The following is a 7,324-nucleotide window of genomic DNA, read 5'->3' on the forward strand; positions in this document are numbered from 1 at the left end:
AAGGGAGAAATGTTACGTTCAAAGACCACAGCTAATCATACATCACTCTAAGAGGTAATAGGGGTACATGTAAATTTGCACACGTGCATATCAACTTTGCACTTATATTTATGAACATTAATGAATGTATTAACAAAACACATAAGAATCATCAGACACACACACACACATACATGGCATATACACAGGAAGTGTTGAAATAACCAGCAATCGTAAAATATATTTGACCACCTTCAAAGCTTTTATTGCTAATACTTTAAAACAGTCCTATACGTGATTCCCTTGACGGTTTAAGCGTGGAGAACATAACATTTTCCCTTCTATTTTTTACCTGAGCAATTTTTATTGCATTATCTTGAAATGGTAATAATTATTGTGCATTCAACGTACCAAATGTTACTTAAATCAAAGTAAAATGATTAAGCATCTAGACTAAAGCATTTTTGCAAAAGGTTGTTCAGATGCCAGTCGTGGTAAACAAAATATAGTAAGACTGAGCAACGTTTGAAAGCGCAAGATTTACTGCCAAACAAAAAAAAAATAGAGAGGAATCAATAGAAGGTGTGTGAAGCCAGGCATTGATAAGAAAGTATTTATGAAGGAGGAGGAGATGATCAATACAGCTATGCGGCCTAAATTGTTGTTTGTCATTAACTAATCTGAAAGGTTTATGATTTATACATCAATGTAGGTGAAAAGGCAGAGCAATTCCCAAAATATTTGACTACGTTCAGATGCTCGTGGCTGAGACAAGTACACAAATGTTGCGTAGAAATGGTTCTATTTTCCTGATACATCTACAAAACTGTTGCGTAAAAATATGTAGAGATGTCTTGATCCGTCGACAAAGGGCCTAATTATTTGTCTGGGTATGTTTTGTTTAAAGGGATATTTGGCACAAACAGTGGATGAAATATTTTTACCTTTTACAGCATGCTACAATTTTTAAGATTACCTGATACTGATTTCGAAGAATCATATGTAATCAAATAACATTAGTCTATTTATGAAAAAAAGAATGTCCTAAATTTATAGCTCAAAGTGAATACACAATTACATATTGTGGTATTATTGTAAATGTCTGTAGCCGTTTATACTGCATTGCATACAATAAAAACTGTGTACATGCATTAAACAGACCAAATTTATCACATCAGCCCTTCTTCAATCACAAAAATACACAAAGTAAACAGCAGTTTAAGCTTTACAACTTACTGATAAGTGAATACAATTACTGTTTCTGTAATCGTTATGTATTCTTTTGTTAGCCACATCGTAACAACCAGTGGCAAACGCCTAAAAAGAACACAACAATTAAATATAATGTTATATTCATAGACAGCATAAAATCACCCCATACTGTTAGTATAATTCCACTACACATTTGTTTAACTGATGAAAATATAATATTAACAAAGATTGAAGAAATAGCGACATTTAACAGAAAAATGTGACTGTGATATGTTTGAGTATCAATATTGTCAAAGGAGCTTACGGGAATGCACGGAAAGTAGATCAACGCAGCGCATCGGCGCAGACGCGTAAAAGCAAACTCACGAGAACAAAACGAACAAACAAATGAACACAGTGGGGCACCGGCGTTGGAACGGCCAGTGGCGAAACCACCACTGGGGAGCTTAAACCTGTTTATGATGTGCACCAAACCTCACTCTTACCTCCAACATGTTCCAGAGTCATAGAACAGTGTAAATAGATGTTATCCTCGCCTGGTGAAACCCGAAAATACGCAGTCAACAAGAGGTGTGGCATGAAAAACAGAAAAAAATTCTTGTAATTTTATATCAAAAGCACACCTGAAGAACAACAAAAGTGCTTTTTCTGGAAAGCGTTTTGACTTCCGACATAAGATATTTTCATGGAAGACTAAGCTGTTCATTTATAGACAGGCACTGACGTACTGCAAAACAAAACATTAAAAAATCAACAATAAAAAAGAAAACCAAATAGAAACTGTTAATGCTCAGATTTCTTACAGCTTTTTAAATGTTCTGCATCATTCAAAATCTGATATTTTTGACTGTCACATAAATATATGGCTTTGGTAACTTAATGATAATTTTATTCATTTTTGTCCCGAATTTGTTTCGTTCTTTGTAGTTTTGATATATTGTTTGTAGTTTTACAGAACATACATGGACGAATGTGTGTCTAAATATCTTAAATTAAACGAACAATTACAAAAGCATTAACATATACTTTTACCATCAAAAATTGAGAATATTTTCGATTTAATAAAACTATTCTCTATGATTATACACGATTACGAAAAGACCATATTAATCCATTACAACATTCATTCAGCATCTTTTACCTTTAGAAATATTGATTATAAAAGTCGTAAGATCAGTTCCAATACATTTGCATTGTAAGAAATAAGAGTTTGTCAACTACGTATGTAACAGGCTAGGAAAGAGGCATTCACACGTGTATTGGTGCTCTAAATAGGATAGGCTGTCTATATTTATTTAGAGCAACACTCCTTTCTTTGTCGTTCTAATAAGATCGCTCTAGAAAGATAGTCTCACTACTTTCTCCCATACTGTATTGCAAGTTTCCAAGTCAATTGTATAACTAGAAATAAATTTGTATTTTTTACACAATCGATATTGCACAATCGATATTGCATAGCTATGATATTTCATTTGATATAAGTGAAAAATGTATTTAATTATTTTACATCGAAAAATATCAAGTATTATTTTCTCTGTAAGTTGGAACTGCTTTAAATAATTTCCCCCATTAGGGCGCCTCAAACACTTTCATTTATTCTGACATTTAGTTTTAAGCGTACAAACAAAATGTTTATCGAAGCCAAGACTTTCTTACTTTTTATGCTTTCGCCTCGCTATGCGCGCGCCGTTCATTTACGGAAACAAAAATAGTTTCATTAACTAAAGCATGGTTTCGACTTACCGGTAGTTGTATCCGATAACATTGAAAGGGTCTGTTGTGCACTAGATTTGAAGACTTTCGGTCACATTCATGTCCAGCCAAAACAGTCATTGAATTAATAAATCACAAAAACAGTATATATTGCCAGACAGGTAAACAAATATCCCATTTGAGCTTCCGTTGCCAAGTTGTTACGTTCGCTGACTTAAAATCACTTGCCCCTCACCGATGTGGGTTCGAACCTCACTCAAGGCATTGAATTCTTCATGTCAGGAAGCCATCTAGCTGGCTTACGGAAGGTCGGCAGTTCTACCCAGCAGTGCCCGCCCGTGATTAAATCATGAACGGAGTGGCACCAGGGGTCATCCTCCACCAGCAAATCTGGAAAGTTGCCATATGTCCTATAATTTTGTCGGTGCGACATTAAACCTGTCAACGGCTGTGCGATTCCAACTACACTTTGAATGAAACATTATCCAAATCCTCTTAGGGATCCAGTGCGGGACATTAAATAGGACCACATAAAAAGTGCCAGTCGAGGAAAAGCATAAAATAAAATAAGAAAATTTGTTTGGTTTTCGTGTAAGATGTACTTTTATTTCATCGGGTGAGTTTCGAAAATAGTATTGCTCACTAGTGGCGCAACTCGTGAGAATACTTATTTTCGAAGTTCACTCGATGAAATAGAAATACATCTTGCAGAAAAACAAACACATATCCTCTATTTAAAAATATAACACAAGAACAAAATGAATAAATGCTTTTACTTCAGAAATAATATCTCCAAACAGTGATTCTTTCGTTTACAAAATCATTGTTTCGAGATCAAATATGAAAGGGTTATATCACGAGGGCTGTTCCTTTGTGATATAACATTGTACATCTGAATCACAACGATGTTTTAACGATAAAATCACCTTTTGAAATATATTATTTAGATTCTAATACGTCATCAACCAAATGCTTCCCTGTTACATTGGTTATATTCCTGTTATTTTTAGCGTACCGCTATGATCTTTAAAGCTTTAACGTATTTAACTTTATGATGTACAGTAAGTTTATCATAAAATTCGTCGTAGTTTCAGTCTTCTTTGTTTAGGGTAGTTCTGCAAGTTCGGTTCGAAATTCTTTCTACAATGTAGAATTTGATTAAACTCTGACTTTTAAAAACTTCTTTCTTTGATATTTTCTGGTCCTTCGGGATCATTGATTTCAACTCATTTAGATTTGAAGATTGAATACTGCTTAAGCCGGTGCTAGGGGTCGTGGGCAGTGTTGCATTTTCCATTTCTGCTCATGAACAGACTCAATCAAACCGAGTCTGCAATTCTCTTTGTTTGCCTTGTTCTCGGTGCTTCCGAGGGATCTACTTTTCAGATTTTATTCACTTCACAACAGCGGGTGTTAATTGCTGTGTTGGTGGCCGTAAAAAGTCGCCCCGACTTTATCTCAGTGTTGTTATATTTTCTGGTCCTTCGTGATTATTGATTTCAACTCATTTAGATTTGAAAATTGAATACTGCTTAAGCCGGTGCTAGGGGACGTGGGCAGTGTTGCATTTTCTATTACTGCTCATGAACAGACTCAATCAAACCAAGTCTGCAATTTTTACTGTTTGCCTTGTTCTCGGTGCTTCCGAGGGATCTTCTTTTCAGATTTTATTCAGTATATACTTAGAAAATTCAGCAAATAAAAAAGATAGGGTAGTGTGCTTGATTGTTTGCTAGACTGATTTGAAAAAATTGGACCTAACGCAATTTTTTTTTTAATGGGAGTCTATAGGAAAATTATAACTTTCATAACATTTTCGCGAATAGAAATGTTTCTTAAATGTAGATTTTATTGAAACTTCTCATACTTATAAAGAAACATATGGCCTATAATGTGGTGAAATAAAATGTAAAAAAGTCTGTGTGCTTATTTTTGAGACGACATTTGACTATGATTAAAGTGAACCGCGCATTTCACGCTGATTTTAAGACTTATTTTGAATTATGTAACAAGTCAGATGTTTTCATAACATATTTTAACTTTAGAAGAAAGTGACGGTGTCATTGTAATGTATTTACTCACAGATTGCCATTAATTAAAAAATGGTCTTCTCTTCCGTACGCCGAACTACGTTTTCCGGATTATTGACGTTACACCATCACTTCCGGTTTATCAAACACACAGAACTACATTAATAGGAAAACAAATTGGGTTGTGTTAGAAAATAAAAACTGAGAACAAATGATATTCTTTCAGTGATAAGTATTACAAACAGAGGAAATAACACGGTATTTTCAGCATGTGCTGGTTCGATTAAAGGGAATTCGACTTACACAAAAAGTTGAATATGCCATGGAAAAATACGGGCGTCTGATATATAAATTGTAAAAACTATTAAATACTTTACTCTGATACAATTAAATTTCATTCGACTTTAGTAATCTAAAAGCGTTATGAATTTTGCTACCATTCATAAATGAAACATCATTATTTTACACACAAGTCATTAAATGTAATTTAACCGTCATGGAACGCTTCAAGAAACAGTTACCATTAGACCGTTTTTTTAAGTTTAGTAGATAACTAGTTTTGTATGCTGATATTAACAACATCAAACAAACGAAATAATCGTTCAAGAAAATAAATAAATGCAGTTATCATTTATCAGAGAGAAAATCCTGTATAATCTGTAAACACCAGTCTGCCGCAGATCTATTAAAATATTTTAGCAGATCTATTAAAATATTTTAGAATATCAGATAATCGTCTTTTTATATTGGTATTCACGATAATTCAAATTGTGTCTTTAACGTAATAATCCTGTCGATAAAGCTTATTTTGTGTCTTGTTATAGACACGGAATTTATTTTGCGCTCTATTTACTTAGTAAAATATTTGCCAGATGGGAGTCTTCGTAACTATTTTGGATGAGATCACTGACTGTAAATCACTTGTACTTCACCAATGTGGATTCAAAGGCGTACAATTCTTCATTTGGGGAGCCATCCAACGATTTGACGGAAGGTTACAGCCTGATGTAATAAAAGTGCCATTTAGTTTTTACAATTTTTAAATCTTTTACTTTTAATAACATCTATTTATTACCTGAACTGAACTTTTTGGCATTTCAGTTTTTTATTTCATCAGTTCTTTTGCAGATAATTGAGTTTATTGACTAGAAATCAAGCAACAGGATCCACAATAAATCAATAAATGAGGAATCATAAAGGTCAGACGGTAACAAAATTAAAAGAATTTTTCAGATTTAGACAAAGTCCTCATTAAAAAAACTTGAGAAAATACTGAAATACTTGGAAAAAAGTATGTTCAACGAATATTGGATTAAGTCGCAGGCAGGAGATTTTAATGGCATAAATGCTTGTTTTGCTTCGACGTTAAGCCATCAGATTTTCTTTACAGTTGGCGTCTAACCAGAAATAGAATATCTTTTGAATAAACAAGTTCTCAGAACGAAAAACTGCCAGCTTTGTAACTGTAGCACTTGTTATCGTCTTTAAAAAAATGAAGATTTTTTATTTGAGTAGAATGAAGATAAAATTTCGACAGAACAGTAGCTTCAGGTGCGTGTTATTTATTAACTAAATACCTATTATTTTGAATTTTTGGCATGCTAATATGAAATTTCGATCAACATAAATGGAAATGTCGGCATACTGACATGTCATTTCAAGTTAGTACCTTGTCTCACTATTCGCAAAAGTTGAGCGTCCGTAGGTCTGTAGAAAGTCGCATTGACAGAAATGGAACATGTAAATGTTAAACATGAAAAACGACTGAGATCCTGTATACATAAATGCAAATGAATGCAAAAATAAAACACAGACATAAATGTACAAGACAAAGGAATACAGTAATGAACAGTCATAGAACAGTTACTGGGAAACCAACCATTTGAGAGTATAATAAACTAGCTTACTGGCAGTAAACCTTACTATTTATCTCCTGCATCTTCTAAAAATTACAAGACAGTGTAATTAAAATTACTCTCCGTCAAAACAATCCCTAACACACGTCAAGTAACCACAGGAACACATTGAAAAACAATAATCTACTTATGTAAAGATATATAAATCAAAACTAATGAAGCTATAAACGTATGTACCAATACTTTTGAAGAAGTCATAAAATGAAGGGAATCACCATTAAGAGCACATCGAAAAGGAAAGGAGACAGTTACCAAATCAGCCTGTCACTTGTAGTAACCCTAATTTGGAATGAATAAGATAAACATCATGTGTTAAATACTTACAAAACATATAATTAACTTTACAGACTCTAAGGTTTCCTATCAATTTCTTTAACTAAGAAGGCGATCATACATGACCGATGCAAATATTTACTTGTTACGATAGTATCAGTAAACTGTTTATCCCATTATGGCAGATATCATTCATTAACA

The sequence above is a fragment of the Mercenaria mercenaria genome, chromosome 4 (genome assembly GCF_021730395.1).
Source record: "Mercenaria mercenaria strain notata chromosome 4, MADL_Memer_1, whole genome shotgun sequence".
Lineage (NCBI taxonomy): Eukaryota > Metazoa > Mollusca > Bivalvia > Venerida > Veneridae > Mercenaria > Mercenaria mercenaria.